This window comes from Carcharodon carcharias, chromosome 13 (assembly GCF_017639515.1).
Source record: "Carcharodon carcharias isolate sCarCar2 chromosome 13, sCarCar2.pri, whole genome shotgun sequence".
In the NCBI taxonomy this organism is placed as follows: domain Eukaryota; kingdom Metazoa; phylum Chordata; class Chondrichthyes; order Lamniformes; family Lamnidae; genus Carcharodon; species Carcharodon carcharias.
The window spans coordinates 81,535,758-81,553,388 of record NC_054479.1 but is presented as its reverse complement, the minus strand read 5'-3'; positions in this window follow the sequence as shown (position 1 = coordinate 81,553,388).

The window sequence follows — 17,631 nt, the reverse complement described above, 5'->3', positions numbered from 1 at the left end:
TCCTACAAAGTTTTTCTTATTCACATAAACATCCAATTGCCTTTTGACTCTAACCTTTTCAATACATTCCAGATCATAGCAACTCATTGCTTAAAATTTTTCCTCATACCGTCTGTTTCATATCTTAAATCTGTTCCCTTGGGTTACTGACCATCCTTCTTCCTTATATCTGCACTATTTAAACCACGTATAATTTTGAACATCTCTTTAATCACCTCTGCTCTTAGGAAAACACTCCCAGCTGCTTTAGACTCTCCTACCTTCATTACCACTCTCTAAACCCCTAGCTACTTCCATTTTCTTGAATTCCAAGGTCATCTTCAACCACTTCCATATGTCACTTGCCAACACGTCCCCACCCCTTCCAACCCTACTTCCTTTGCCTATTTAAGGAATATTGCTGTCACAATGACCAATCCAATGAGAGAGACAGTCTAACCATCTCTCCTTGACATTGAGAAGTCAAGACTCCTTTGACAGTGCTTTTCAAACCCGCACCCTCTACCATCTAGATGGACAAGGGCAGCAGGCACATGGGAACACCATCACCAGCGACACCATCCTGACTTGGAAATAGGTCACCATTTCGTCACCATCGCTGGGTCAAAATCCTCGAACTCCCTTCCTAACAGCACTGTGGGTGTACCTATAGCACATGGACTGCAGCGGTTTAAGAAGACTAGTCACTGCCACCATCTCAAGGGCAATTAGGGATGGACAATAAATGCTGGCCCTGCCTTAAAACTATTCATTCATTTTGTTTACATCATGTGGCTCCCAATATTTTAAATTTATTCTGATGTTCTCACCTGTTAGATTATGTTGTTGGTTCAAAGAGGCTAGTGAATATAATATTCAGTTTGTATTGCAGGTTAAAAATAGGGCGATGTAACAATTTATTACGGTTCCAAAAGTATATCAATTGACACCAGTCATGGGTTTACTGTAAGTTTATTATTGTGGAGCAAAGGGTCTTTAGTTATGAATACTTGAGATTTTTCAGATTTGTATTTTAAAACTGAATCCTTAAATATTTTTCTTTCAGTTGATATAGATTTCTTGAAGTATGCGATAAATGGCGTTGAAGATGGAATTCGTACACCCGTATTTAACACAGGCATTTGTCTACGTCTGGAACTGATGCATAAATTTTTGAAGACCCACCTACCTGCATATAAAATTGGGTGCAGTGTTGAGCATATTCCTATTATCCTATATGAAATGTTCGATGGCAGTCTCAGATTCCCGGATTTCAACCCTGAGGTAAAGTTTACTTTTCTAGTATTTTATGGTAAATTTTCTAAAGACTTGCTGAATGGCATATAAAGGGTACATAAATTTTCAGTACCAAACCAATAAAGAGTATTAGTGGTCAAATAGCACTTCCTGTGATGTTATTTATTATGATTTAGTTCATTATAACTGTTTGCTATAGATGCATAGTCAGTGTCATCAGACAGACAAATTAAGAAAAGGCCATTCAGCCCATCAGGCTAGTTACTTCCATTGCTCTTGTACAATCTAGCCTATTATACACTCTCAGCTGCTAAGATAAAATACTGTGCACCAATTCGTGCCCTGATTAGAAGAGATTGCTTCAAATAACTTATTTGATCACTGAGTTAAAACTTTAAAGAAAGACAACAAACCCAAACTGGAGCCTGAAAAAATCTATTATTTAAGAAGTTATCTTCACTAAGTCTTGCCTTGCTTCATAGATTCTGACACAGAATTGGCATTCAGACCTCAGAACTGATGAGATTAAAAGTGTCTGAATGACTTGCACTGCAGACCCTCCCAAATAAGAAATTAAATTGTCTACATTTATAGTCTGCAAAATGAAGACTTGGCTAAAGTGTTTTATAAATTGCAAAGTGCAGCTCCAGCAACACTCAAGCAGCTCAACACCATCCCACTTGATTGGTACCCCATCCACTACCTTAAACATTTACTCTTTTCACTATCGACGAACAGTGGCAACAGTATGTATCATTTACAAGATGCACTGCAGCAACTCACCAAGGCTCCTTCGACAGCACCTTCCAAACCGCAGCCTCTACCACCTAAAAAGACAAGGGCAGAAGATACTTGGGAACATCACCACGTATAAGTTCCTCTCCATGCCATGCACTATCCTGACTTGAAACAATATCCCCATTCCTTTACTGTTGGAACTCCCTGCCCAAGAGCACTGCGGCTGTACCCTACACCACATGGACTACAATAATTTAATAAGGCACACCACCTTCTCAAGGGCAATTAGGGATGGGCAAATAAATGCTGGGCTATTCAGCGACGCCCACATCCCGTGAATGAAAAAAAGCTTAGAGGCCTGTAATTTCCAGTATTTGCTTCCAGCCATTGTAAAGATTACATCAACTGTTGTAAAACAATTAAGAGCTGTGTTTAATATTACCACTATGGTATTTTCCTGTTGCTAAATTCCAAACGTGAGCAGAGTCATCAAATTTTAAGTCTTTATTAATTAGATGTTAATTAATAATTTTGTATGTTGCAGATTTATACAAGTGTATTTGGAGAATTTGTTCTAACAACGCCAGGGAGCAGTTACACTGGTCAACTTACTCCCAGAATGAGCGTAGCAGTATATTCTACAGAAAAAGAGCTACGTGTCCAATGGTATCTGCCAGCTCTGGCAGTACCTCCTACAAGTTGTGAAACCCAGAAGGTAATAACTAGGTGCAAAACAGCATACAAATAGCCAACTATGTCTGGCGAGCTGTTTGCAAAAGAATTTTGTAAGTAAACCTTGTAAGTGTACCTGTTCCAGGCACATCTTGGGCAGAACTTTACAACAGCAGGATTTTACGTTCCTGCTGTCGTCAATGGCATTTATAATGGCCGGCTGCATTTTACGGCCCCGTCCCCGCTGAAACGGGGCTGTAAAATTCTGCCCCTTGTGTTTCTTTCTTGCCCCATTGGCCCTGGAGAACTAACTCTTCTGTCATTCAATCTCTCCTGTCTTCCACCTATCACAGACCTTCCTTTGTCCTTGTCCCACCCAATCCTTGTTCAACTTTTATCACATCATTAACTTTTCCTAGTTCTGATAAAAGATCATTGACCTGAAACATTAATTGTTTCTCTCTCCACAGATGCTGCCTTACCTGCTGAGTATTTCCAGCATTTTCTGTTTTTTTATTTTGGATTTCCAGCATCTGCAGTATTTTGCTTTCTGATAATTCAGCCCATGGACTCCCACAGCTACTTTGACTCACACTCTAGATCCCGCATGGAGTCTCATCCATTCTCCCAGTTTCTCCATTTCTGTCATATCTGTTCGGATGATGCAATCTTCCCTACCAACGTTTTGGATATCTCTTTTTCCTCAACCAACTGTAATTGACAGAGCCCTTGACTAGGTCTGTCCCATTTCCCGCACTTTTGCTCTCACCGTCACCCTCCTAGACCCTTGATCACCTCATCTGTTCCTCACCTTTTGCCCCACCAGCCTCTGTATTCAACAGGTCATTTTCCACAATTTTGCTCACCTCCAATGTGATGCCACCATCAAACGCATCTTCCCGTCCCTTCCTCTTTCAACATTGCGAAAGGACTGTTCCCTCCACAACACACTGGCCCACTTCACAGTCACCCCAACATCCCTTTCCTTCCCCAGCACCTTTCCACTCAAGTGCAGAGGATACAGCACACACCCTTTTACCTCCTGCCTCCTCACCATCCATGTCCCCAAACACAGCTTTCAGGTGAAACAGTATTTTGTGTGTTTCTTTCAATTTAATAAACTCTATTTGCTGCTCACAATGTGGCCATGCTTTACAATGTGGATACCAAATGCACACTGGGGACTATTTTGTAGATCACCTCATTCAGCCACAAGTGTGCCCCCAAGCTTCCAGTTGCCTATCATGTTATTCCTCAACTTTCCTCTTATGCTGACCTCTTTGCGCTCAACTTTCTGTAGTACGCCAGTGAAGCCCAATGTAAGCTTGAGGAACAGCACTGCATCTTTCAATTAGGCATGTTATAGCCTTAAGGACTCTGAGTTCAACAATTTCAGACTGCAATTTCTGCTACCATTTTGTCTCTTTCTTTTGCATGTTTTGGTTTTACTCTCATTTTTCTCATTTTTGCTTTTTAGATGGCATCTGCTAATTGCCTGCCATTCACAGCTCTTTTAGACACATATTTTGTTTCTTTACTTGCCCCATCACCACTCCCTTTGGTCCTGCACAACAAGTTCTCTTGTCAGTTAATCCTTCTTGTCTGCCACCCTATCACAGTTCTTTTTCCGTTCTTCCCTATTTCACTCACTTAAATCATGTTACATTTCCAATCTTTCCCAGTTTTGACAAAAGGTCATACACCTGAAATGTTTCTCTCGCCACAGATGCTGACTGACCTACTGACTATTTCTGACATTGTTTTTATTTATTAGAGGCAACTAGTGATGATTGCCCATTGTAGATCAAGGTCTTGTGTGCAGCAAGTTCTTGTGTCTTGCCTTTTTATCTTACACTTAGTGTATTGCTTCCAACTGAGGTTGATAGGAGCGCTTGAAATGTTGGCTTTACATGAATAGCATTGGATGAATAAAAGCAAAAAACTGTGGATGCTGGAAATCCAAAACAAAACCAAAAATACCATGGAAAAACTCAGCAGGTCTGACAGCATCTGCGGAGAGGAGCACAGTTAACGTTTCGAGTCCGTATGACTCTTCAACAGAACTAAGGAAAAATAGAAAAGAGGTGAAATATAAGCTGGTTTAAGGGGGGGTGGGACAGGTAGAACTGGATAGAGGGCCAGTGATAGGTGAAGATAACCAAAAGATGTCATAGACAAAAGGACAAAGTGCTGTTGACGGTGGTGATATTAGCTAAGAAATGTGCTAATGGTGACATTAACGGTAGAAAGCAGGACAAGCAAGGTACAGATAGCCCTAGTGGGGGTGGGGTGGGGGGAAGGGATTGAAATAGGCTAAAAGGTAGAGATAAAACAATGGATGGCAATACATTTAAAAATAATGAAAATAGGTGGGATAAGAAAAATATATATAAATTATTGGAAAAAGGGAGATTGGAAAGGGGGTGAGGATGGAGGAGAGGGTTCATGATCTAAAGTTGTTGAACTCAATATTCAGTCCAGAAGGCTGTAAAGTGCCTAGTCAGAAGATGAAGTGCTGTTCCTCCAGTTTGCGTTGAGCTCCACTGGAACATTGCAGCAGGCCAAGGATGGACATGTGGGCATGAGAGTAGGGTGGTGTGTTGAAATGGCAAGCGACAGGGAGGTCTGGGTCATGCTTGCGGACAGACCAAAGGTGTTCCGCAAAGCGGTCACCCAGTCTGCGTTTGGTCTCTCCAATGTTTTACCTGCCTCCAATATTCTCCCTCCATCTGGACCCCTCCCTCTGGATTCTTACCTGCTCTTGATCTTTTCATTGAGAACTGTCGGCGTGACATCAGTCGTCTCAATTTCTCTGCTCCTCTCACCCACTGTAACCTGTCTCTCTCTGAACTTGCTGCACTCCGTTCTCTCAGGTCCAACCCTGACATTGTCATCAAACCTGCTGACAAAGGTGGTACTGTTATTGTCTGGCACACTGACCTCTATCTCACAGAGGCTGAGTATCAACTCACAGACACTTCCTCCTACCTCCCCCTAGACCATGACCCCACCACTGAACATCAAACCATTGTTTCTAGGACTGTCACTGACCTCATCTCCTCTGGAGATCTTCCTTCCACAGCTTCCAACCTCATAGTCTTCCAACCTCGGATGGCCCGCTTCTACCTCCTACCCAAAATCCACAAACAGGACTGTTCCGGCAGACCGATCGTGTCAGCCTGTTCCTACCCCACTGAACTCATTTCTTGCTATCTTGACTCCATTCTTTCTTCCCTTGTCCAGTCTCTTCCCACCTACATCCGTGATTCCTCTGACACCCTACATCATATCAACAATTTCCTGTTCCCTGGCCCCAACTGCCTCCTCTTCACCATGGACGTCCAATCCCTCTACACCTCCATCCCCCACCGGGGATAGTCTGAGGGGTCTCTGCTTCTTCCTCGAACAGAGGCCTGAACAATCCCCATCCACCACTCCTCTCCTCCGTCTGGCTGAACTTGTTCTCACACTGAACAATTCCTCCTTAAACTCCTCTCATTTCCTCCAAATAAAAGGTGTTGCAATGGGTACCAGCATGGGCCCCAGATTTTCCTGTCTCTTTATGGGGAATGTGGAACATTCCTTGTTCCAGTCCTACTCTGGCCCCCTCCCACAACTGTTTCTCCGGTACATCAATGACTGCTTCAGTACTGCTTCATGCTCTTGTCTGGACCTGGGAAAATTGATTAATTTTGCTTCCAATTTCCACCCCTCCATCATTTTCGCATGGTTCATCACTGACACTTCCCTTCCCTTCCTTGACCCTCTGTCTCAATTTCTGGTGATGGACTGTCCACCAACATTTATTACAAGCCTACCGACTCCCACAGCTACCTTGTCCACAGCTCCTCACACCCCACTTCCTGTAAGGACTCCATCCCATCGCATCTGTTTTGATGATGCCATTTTCAAAAACAGTTCCTCTGATATGTCTTCCTTCTTCCTTAACCGAGGTTTTCCACCCACGGTGGTTGACAGGGCCATCAACCGTGTCTGGCCTATCTCCCACGCATCTGCCCTCACACCTTCCTCTCCCTCCCAGAAACATGATAGGGTCCCCCTTGCCCTCACTTATCACCCCACCAGCCTTCACATTCAAAGGATCATCCTCCGCCATTTCCACCAACTCCAGCATGATGCCAACACCGGGACAAACTGGTCCACTCCTCCATCACCCCTACATCTCAACATCCTCCCACAGCACCTTCCCATGCAACCGCAGAACATTCAACACCTGTCCCTTTACTTCCCCCCTCCTCACCGTCCAAGGGCCCAAACACTCCTTTCAAGTGAAGCAGCATTTCCCTTGCACTTCCCTCAATTTAGTCTACTGCATTCGCTGCTCCCAATATGGTTTCCTCTACATTGGAGAGACCAAACGCTGACTGGGTGACCGCTTTGCAGAACACCTTCGGTCTGTCCGCAAGCATGACCCAGACCTCCCTGTCGCTTGCCATTTCAACACACCACCCTGCTCTCATGCCCACATATCCGTCCTTGGCCTGCTACAATGTTCCAGTGAAGCTCAACGCAAACTGGAGGAACAGCACCTCATCTTCCGACTAGGCACTTTACAGCCTTCTGGACTGAATATTGAGTTCAACAACTTTAGATCATGAACTCTCTCCTCCATCCCCACCCCCTTTCTGATCCCCCTTTTCCAATAATTTATATACATTTTTCTTTTCCCACCTATTTTCATTATTTTTAAGTGTATTTCCATCCATTGTTTTATCTCTACCTTTTAGCCTATTTCAATCCCTTCCCCCCACCCCACCCCCACTAGGGCTATCTGTACCTTGCTTGTCCTGCTTTCTACCGTTAATGTCAACATTAGCACATTTCTTAGCTAATATCACCACTGTCAACACCTCTTTGTCCTTTTGTCTATGACATCTTTTGGCAATCTCCACCTATCACTGGCCCTCTATCCAGCTCTACCTGTCCCACCCACCACCCCCCCCTTAAATCAGCTTATATTTCACCTCTTTTCTATTTTTCCTTAGTTCTGTTGAAGAGTCATATGGACTCGAAATGTTAACTGTAGCATTGGAGGAATGTTTGTGATGGATGTGTGTGCCTTGCAGCAAAGAGTTTCAGTAGTAATAACTGCAATGTTGACTTCATTAATGCTTGGCCATATACACACATTTGGACCATATATCCTGAATGGTAAGACCAATGATTTGTGATGCAAGATCCAAGAAACAATCAAAGTCATGCTTGGCTGCCTTGGGAACCCTTAAATGTAACCATTATAAGGGAAGTTCATTGCCATATTTCCCTGCTTGGAGGTGCTGCACCAGGAAACATTGGGCAAGATTTTTGGGCGGTCAAGCGGGTGGGTCCAGGAGCAGCTGGGAAACGGTCCACCACCTGCGATCATCCACTGACCACAATTTTACACTGGTTGGTCAATTAACGGCCAGCAGGGAGCTGCTTCAGGGAGCTGATGAATATTAAAATAAAAATGAAAGAATCTGAAAATGTGCAAAACATGTCCCCACATAGGATTCACTGACATGAACGTAAACATTATAAAGATTATGTCAAAAAATTTCATTTTTAAAAATTAATGTTGGAAATCTCATCCCATCCATGGATGAGGTTTCCCAAAAAATCCAAAGATTGCCTGGCCGATTCACCTGCCCTCCAACCTAAGGTTGGACGCGCAGTGAAAAATAGGTTTAAATTAATTGATTAATGGCCTTAATAGGTCTTTTAATTGTCAGTGGGCATGGCTGGCTATCATGTGCGCCCGCCAACCGAAATATTGCGCAAGTGCGCAATGACATCGGGACCTTTACCCGACGTCATCGTGTGCTATTTTATGGCCGATCAGCTCGGGTGTGTGCCAGCCCATGGGTGGTAAATTCCTGCCCACTAAAACCACGTTGGCTGTATGTGGCAAAGGAATCTCTAATTCTGAAATTTCATCAGGGTCATGGGAGTAGAAACAAAAACAGAATTACCTGGAAAAACTCAGCAGGTCTGGCAGCATCGGCAGAGAAGAAAAGAATTGACTTTTCGAGTCCTCATGACCCTTCAACAGCACTTCTGTTGAAGGGTCATGAGGCCTTGAAACGTCAACTCTTTTCTTCTCCGCCGATGCTGCCAGACCTGCTGAGTTTTTCCAGGTAATTCTGTTTTTGTTTTGGATTTCCAGCATCTGCAGTTTTTTGTTTTTACCTCATGGGAGTAGATAGTTAGCTTTTAAAATCTCAAGCAGCTGAGCTGATGCCTCAGGCTTCTACCCTTATCTATCTTCGGCTTTAGTTACAAAGGACACTTCAAAGCACTCTGGTCAAACTAGACAAACACATTCCACCAGCATTACAATGCACTAAATAAACTGACATTCTGCAACATGTAAAGTTGCTTTTCTCCAAGAGTACACTAAAGTGGCCTTTTGTAAGCTGGACTGCATCACTATAGCAATATCACTACACGAATTAAAAACCTTCAGGCCATGTGGGTAAATATCCCAAAATACTGCACCCAGTCTGAATGGCACCTTGTGAGATGTGGGCATGCAACAAAATATACGACTGTGAAGTTGATTGGAAAATATAACCTACACCACCAGTTATAAGATGATACTGTTTTCAAAGAATTTAACAAGGGGTGATTTTTTTATTACATTGTAAATATCATCTATGAATGAGGACAGCAAAAAACTTAAAATAGTGTTTTTTTCAGATCTTACTTCTGTTTGCCTACAATGTGAAGCCCATTACGCTGGTCAGCCTCAAGACAAGCACATTAACCAATGCTTCCTGTGGTTATAGGTGGATTCATTTAAAACGGTATTAAAAATATATATTTTTAAATATACATTACCTTTAGATTTTACTAAAAAAGTGAATTTGTTCTTATCAAGATTGTCACAGGAGAAGAGTAATCTTAAGAAGTGTGAAGTTCATTAAATATATGTTATCTTGCTCATAATTATTGGTATGAAATCTGCTCTGTGAAATTTGAGGTATATAACACTATTTTACTGAACAGAAGAGCAATAATTCTACTGTGCAAATTATTAATTACATATGCTAGCACTCTGCCCTTTACATGTGTTAATTATACATAAAAGTACAATAATTTTGAAATTACCTTGTTTACTGGACTGATTCATTGGTCTGTGACCATTCTGTAGAGGGCTTTGTGCTGTTCCCTTATACAATTTGTGGGACCTCCAATGTAAAAGCTGGCTTTTGGGCTCTTGTTCCTTGAATGAATGTGCAAATTTTTTGACTTCGTATCTGAGGTTTTTTTTACAGGATTGAAAAGCCTTCAGGATAGTTCAGTGGATTATTGGAGGTACCTTTTGTTTAGCTGGTCACTTGTGTCTTACTTGCCATACACCTGAGAACTAAAAACACAAAAGATATCTTGTATATTCTGCAAGTATGTTAAAAAAGGAAGAAAATACAGTACTCAATCACAGCACTAAGAGCAAATTAAACTTCTAAGCATCATAAGTTTATAAGGATTACATAGAACATACAGCACAGAAACAGGCCATTCAGTCCAACCAGTACATGCTGGCGTTTATGCTCCACTCAAGTCTCCTCCCATCATTCCCTACCTCAATGTACCATTTATTCCCTTTCCCCTCAAAAGCTTGTCTAGTTTCCCCTTAAATGCATCTATAGAATTCACCTTAACTACTTCCTGTGGTAGACAGTTCCACATTCTCACCACTCTTCGGGTAAAGAGGTTTCTTCCGAATTTCCTTTTGGATTTTTTGATGACTATCTTATATTGATGGCTTCTAGTTATGTATCTCCCTGCGGCTATCATCTGTTGGAGGTGCGGTCAACATCATATGCACCTAGGCATGAGCCTGTATGCCGGCATCTCAGACAAAAAGCATTTCTGTGGCTTCCTAGGTGACATTCTGAGAAACATTCTGTTAAGAAATGTGAACTTGCCTTGTTCAGGGCTGCAGACTCCATTTCCTGGCAAGCCCAAGAGTTTTGATGCACATGCAGAGCACGCAGGGTGACCGGCTACATGTGCTCCCTTCTAGTTTTTTTGGCATTTAAAGAGCTCAGCCATTTTGGACATCAGTAGTGCATCTGCATGATGTGAAAACACCAATCATGGGATCCAGTATGGCACCATAAAAAGGGAGCCCATGACAGAAAGGAGAACCACCAGAGTTGGGGGACTGGCCCAAAAGAGGACTCAGAAGGGGATCCAAAGGAGGAGAGAAACCACTGGGAGAGGAGCAAAGGAAGGGGGGTCAGACAGTGACAGAGATTCTGTGTGCTGGCTCCATACAGGTGGGTCTGAGAAGGCACGTTGGGATCTGAAAAGGCACTTTGGAGCAGTGATGTACTGCTCAAAATGGCTAAAGAACTGGAGTGGTGCCCATGAATTGGTGCTGGAGTGAAGCATCAAGAAGCCAGTGGAACAGCCTCAGGAAAAGATGTTGGACCATCAGAAGGTGAGCAGTCATTGAGGCAGTCTGAGTTGGAGTGGCTTTTGAAGGAATTTAGAGACTTGATCTTCGAAAGTGAAGACTTGAAATTTGTCATGAGGGAGACAGAGTTTTAACGAGATTGTGTAACTCAGTGGACACTGATGTCTGGGTGGGTTGCTGAGAAATCTGTGGGACCTGTTTTGGTCACATCTGCCATTTATTGTGCAGTGTAGTGTGTTCGACCACAGTTTGCAGGTTAATTCACACGTACCTCATGTTAAAGTATAAGATCGATATTGTAGATTGTTTTACTTTTCTGACTTTGTATAGTAAAGTTTAGTTTGTTTTTTTACAAACTGTGGAATTTTGTGGCTCTCTCTTAGTAAGTACCTGGGATCTCAAACTTTGTCCACTTTAAACAAAAAGTTACTGGTCCCTATCTGGATTATATCAATTCCAAATGATGAGAGGCTATTCATCTTGGGTGACTTCAGTGCAAATGTTGGGATAGAAAATGATTCATGGCCAAAATGCCTTGGTCGTCATGGGATAGGCAAGATCAATGATAGTGGACAAAACCTTTTTGAGTTTTGTTTCCTGAGTGAACTCTCCATCACCAACATCTTCTTCCTTGGCACACATTGCCACAAGGTATCATGGTGTCACCCAAGGTCTGGACATTGACACCAACAAGACCTGGTCATCAAGAGAAGACATGATCTGCCCAGTGTCCTCCACACCTGCACCTACCACAGTGCAGGTTGCGATACCAGCCACGCTCTTCTCAGCAGTAGAGTGAAGGTGGACTCCTGAGAGTTTCACAGCTCCAAACATGATGGCTCACCACACATCAACAGCACTTGTACAAGTAATGATGCCAGATACCAGCACTTCATACCGTCACTAGAACAACTTCCATCCACCAGAGGTTTATCAGGAAGTGCTGATGCTGGAATTGGTGAACATGGAAGTCACTAGCTCAATCATCGATGACAGAAACATCATTTGGTAAAGGTGGAACTTGCAACAAGGACTGGTTTGAGACCAACTCAACTAAGATGACATCTATCATTGAAACAAAAAACAAAGCTTACATAATGCACAACATAAACCCAACAGTTAAAACATTGCATGACTGGAAAGTAGCCAAGAGAGCTGTGCAAAAGATGGAGATACTGTGCAAACAAACTTTGGATCAACTTGCATCAAGAAATCCAAACTGCCTGTTCAGTGGAAATCTTTGAGCTATGTACAAAGGGATCAAGAGGGCGCTTGGTCCTGCCATGCTCCCCTGAAGTCGGCAGATGGTGAACAGACAGAAGTAAACAAATGTCCCACTGGTCCAAATATTACTGTGAGCTGTGCTCATGTGAATCGGACATCTCCCATTCCCACTTGACGCTTTCCTGTAGCTTCCTGTCATGGATGAATTAGATGAAGAACTTTCATCACTTGAGCTTGAGAGGGGCATAAACATCCTAGTGAACAAAAGGGCACCCAACAAGGACAGAATCCCAGCTGAACTGCTCAAGCACAGAAAACCCCATCTATTGTCACACCTTTATGACCTTCTCCTTCTCTGTTGGAAGGTAGGCTTCATTCCTCAGGAGATATGTGACTCCATAGGCATTACGCCACACAAAAACAAAGGCGACAGCAACAAATACAGGGCAGCTCACTCCTTAGCATTACAGGGAAGGCCTCGATAAGCTCATACTTAAAAGACTCCATCTAGTTGCAGACCGTGTGTAACCGGAAGCACAATGTGGTTTCCTTGCCAGCAGATCTACTTTGGATATGATCTTCCCCATAAGCCAACTACAAGAGAAGTGTAATGAATGGGATGTACCTCTAACTTACTTTCATTGACCTCACTAATGCATTCAGCACCATCAGCAGAGCAGGGCGCTACAAGATTTTGGGAAAAATTGGCTTTCGACAAAAGCACTTCAGTCTCATCCACTCTTTCCATGACAACATGCACTGCACTGTATAGATCAATGACTCCATTCCAATGGTTTCAGAGTGAAGAATTGGAGTGAAACAGGGCTGTGTCTCTAGCCCCCACTCTGTTAGGTATCTTACCCATGCTCTTGTCCTTCACCTTCCCTGTAGATATGGAAGGACTAGGTCAGACGGCAAGCTCTACAATTTATCAAGACTGAAAGTGAAGACAAAAACACTTCACATCCTGATCGTGGAACTCTACGCTGATGGTGCTTTGGTAGTTACCCATACGGAAACTCATACTGACTTGTGGACTGTCTCTCCCATGCCTGTAACTTGTTCTACCTGACTAGAAGTGACAAGAAAACCGTGGTCATGGGACAAAGTGTTGCACCTCTGCTTCTAATCACACTAAGTAACACTCCACTGGAAGCAGTGAGCAAATTCTGCTACTTCTGGTCCACAGTAACAGACAATCTGTATCTTGCTGCAGTATTTGAAGGAGAAGGTCACCTTTGGCCAACTTGCACAATGTGTATGGGATAACATTGAGCTGACCCTTAGGACCAAGCTGGTGGCGTATAAGGCCTGTTACAATTTAGACATTTTCCCAAGCTCTTTTTTATGTTCAATGACTGTTTCACAATCTCCTATTAACTGAAACCTGCATCTTCATTCTTTGTCTCATTTAGATTAGTGTAAAAATGCTCAAACGCTTAAACTAAATCATGATAAATTACTTACTCAAGGATATGTAAGACGTCTACTACATTTCCTATCCTGTGTTTGGTTATTTATGTGCAGGAATTAGATTCAGTGCATTAGGGTTAACTTTTCCACGTATAAAAATCTGCCTCGTTTATAATTCCTTGGATGAATTAGCAAAACTTTCTTTTTCCTTGGTATATGGCCTGAGGTCAAAAAGTATCCATGATAAGAAGTTGTTATATATGAGCTACAAGCAAGCACAGTGCCCAGAGGTCTGAATTTTATCAATCGGATGACCCAACATCAGGGGAATATTTGGAACTGCAACACATAAGGGTGGACTGCAATTTTATGAGGAAGTACCAATAAAGGACCGGTTGGGGGAAGCCAGTCAATTAAAGGTGGGTGACCTTATGATGGAAGGAAGGTCATTGATGATGAAGCAGCTGAAATTTGTTGGGCCGAGGACATTACCCTGAGGAACTCCTGCAGTGATGTCCTGGAGATGAGATGACTGACCTCCGACAACCACAATCATCTTTCTTTCTGGTAGGTATAACTCCAACCAGCAGAGAGTTTTCCCCCTGATTCCCATTTACTCCAGTTTTGTTGGGGCTCCTTGATGCCACACTTGGTCAAATGCTGCTTTCATTTCAAGGGCAGTCACTCTCACCTCACCTCGGGAGTTCAGCTCTTTTGTCCATGTTTGAACCAAGGCTGTAATGAGGTCAGGAACTGAGTGGCCCTGGTGGAACCCAAACTGGGTGTCAGTGAGCAAGTTATTGCTAAGCAAGTGCCGCTTGATAGCACTGTTGATAACCCCTTCCATTACTTAACTGATGATTGAGAGTAGACTGATGGGGCAGTAATTGGCTGGGTTGGATTTGTCCTGCTTTTCATGTACTGGATATACCTGGGCAATTTTCCACGTAGCCGGGTAGATGCCAGTATTATAGTTGTACTGGAACAGCTTGGCTAGGGGTGTGGCAAGTTCTGGAGCACAAGACTCCAGTACTGTTGCTGGAATATTGTCAGGTCCCATAGCCTTTGCAGTATCCAGTGCCTTCAGCTGTTTCTTGATATCAGATGGAGTGAATCGAATTGGCTGAAGACTTGCATCTGTGATGCTGGGACCTCCGGAGGAAGCCAAGATGGATCATCCACTTTGCACTTCTGGCTGAAGATTGTTGTGAATGCTTCAGCCTTATCTTTTGCGCTGATGTGCTGGGCTCTTCCATCATTGAGGATTGGGATATTTATAGAGCCTCCTCCTCCAGTGAGTTGTTTAATTGTCCCAACATTCACAATTGGATGTAGCAGGACTGCAGAGCTTAGATCTGATCTGTTGGTTGTGGGATTGCTTATTTTTGTCTATTACGTTCTGCTTATGCTGTTTGGCATACAAGTAGTCCTGTGTTATAGCTTTAACAGGTTGACACCTCATTTTTAGGCATGCCTGGTGCTCTCCTGCAATCTTCATTGGACCAGGGTTGATCCCCTGGCTTGATGGTAATGGTAGAGTGGGGGATAGGCCGGGCCATGAGATTACATATTGTGTTTGAGTACAATTCTGCTGCTGCTGATGACCCACGGCCCCATATTGATGCCCAGTCTTAAGTTACTAGATCTGTTCGAAATCTAACCCATTTAGTATGGTGGAAGTGCCACACAACACAATGGAGAGTATCCTCAATGTGAAGATGGGATTTCATCTCCACAACGACTGCACGGTGGTCACTCCTACCGATACTGTCATGGACAGATGCACCTGCAGCAGGCAGGTTGGTGAGGATGAGGTCAAGTATGTTTTTTGCCTCTTGTTGGTTCCCTCACCACCTGCCGCAGACCCAGTCCAGCAGCTATGTCCTTTAGGACTCAGCAAGCTTAATCAGTAGTGGTGCTGCTGAACTACTCTTGATGTTGGACATTGAAATCCCCCACCCAGAGTACTTTCTGTGCCCTTGCCGCCCTCAGTGCTTCCTCCAAATGATGTTCATCACCTACCCTATACCACAATGCCATTGCCTCCTGTGTGCTTTTAGAGTGAGCTGGTGACACAATGGCCCAGATTTTTGCTACCAAAACAGGTAGCTCGAGTTAGGAAAGTTCTCAATTCACCGCACCTGTCCTGGTAGAAAGTCCCCCTTATAGTGCGGGAGTGCAGGTGCAGGATGGAGACCGCCACCCCGGAAGCAATTCGAATGCAGACATGGAACACATGCCGGGCACATTGTAAAGCACTCCCCTGTGAGCAGTTCCAGCTGTGCGGCAGGAAGTTAATGGTATAGCTGCTGGATTGTGGGAGGCAATGTCTATCACAAGTCAGGTGAATACTAACAGTAATGGTGAGGCAGTGGCATAGTGGTATTGTCACTGGACTAATATATTTCAGAGACCCAGGGTAATGCTTAGTGGACCTGGGTTTAAATGCCACCATGGCAGATGGTGGACTTTAATTCAATAAAAATCTGGAATTAAAAGTCTGATGATGACCATGAAACCATCGTTGATTGTTGTAAAACCCATCTGGTTCAGTAATGTCCTTTAGGGAAGGAAATCTGTCATCCTTACTTGGTCTGGCCTACACGTGACTCCAGACCCACAGCAATGTGGTTGATTCTGAAATGGCCGAGCAAGCCACTCAGTTGTATCAAACCACTACAAAGTCACAAAAAAAATGAATGAAGCCGGACAAACCATCTGGCATTGACCTAGGTACCGGAAACAATGGCAATCGCAGCACTGTTGGCCTTGCAAAGTCCTCCTTACTAACATCTGGGGCCTAGTACCAAAATCGGGAGAGCTGTCTCACAGACTAGTCAAGCAATAGCCTGACAGTCATCCTCACGGAATCATACCTTACAAATAATGTCCCGGACACCACCATCACCATTCCTAAGTATGTCCTGTCCCACCAGGAGGACTGACCCAACAGAGATGGCTGCATCAGAGGAGGTATACAGTCTGGAGGGAGTTGTCCTAAGAGTCTCAACATTGACTCCGGACCCCATGAAGTCCCATGGCATCAGGTCAAACATGGGCAAGAAAACCTCCTGCTGATTACCATGTAGTGCCCTCCTTAAGGTGATGAATCAGTGCTCCTCCATGTTGAGCATCACTTGGAGGAAGCACTGAGGGTGGCAAGGGTACAGAATGTAGTCTGGGTGGGGGACTTCAATGCCCATCACCAAAAGTAATTCAATAGTGCCACTACTGACCAAGCTGGCTGAGTCCTAAATGACATAGCTGCTAGACTGGGTCTGCGGCAGGCGGTGAGGGAACCAACAAGGGGGAAAAACATACTTGACCTCATCCTCACGAACCTGCCTGCCGCATATTCATCTGTCCATGACAGTTTCGGTAGGCGTGACCACGGTCATTGTGGAGACAAAATCCCGCTTTCACATTGAGGATACCCTCCATCGTGTTGTGTGGCACCATCACTGTGCTAAATGAGAGATTTTGAACAGATCTAGCAAATTAAGATTGGGCATCCATGAGGCATGTGGGGCTATCAGCGGCAGCGGAATTGTACTCGAACGCAATCTGTAACATGGCCCGTCATATTCCCCGCTATACCATTACCATCAAGCCAGGGGATAAATGCTGGTTCAATGAAGAGTGCAGGAGGGCATGCCAGGAGCAACACTTCAAAAATGAGGTGTCAACCTGGGGAAGCTACAACACAGGACTACTTGAGTGCCAAACAACATAAGCAGCAAGTGATAAACAGCTAAGCAATTCCACAACCAACGGATCAGATCTAGGCTCTGCAGTCCTGCCACATCCATCTGTGAATGTTGGTGGATAATTAAACAACTCACTGGAGGAGGAGGCTCCATAAATGTCCCATCCTCAATGATGGGGTAGCCCAGCACATCAGTGAAAAAGATGAGGCTGAAGCA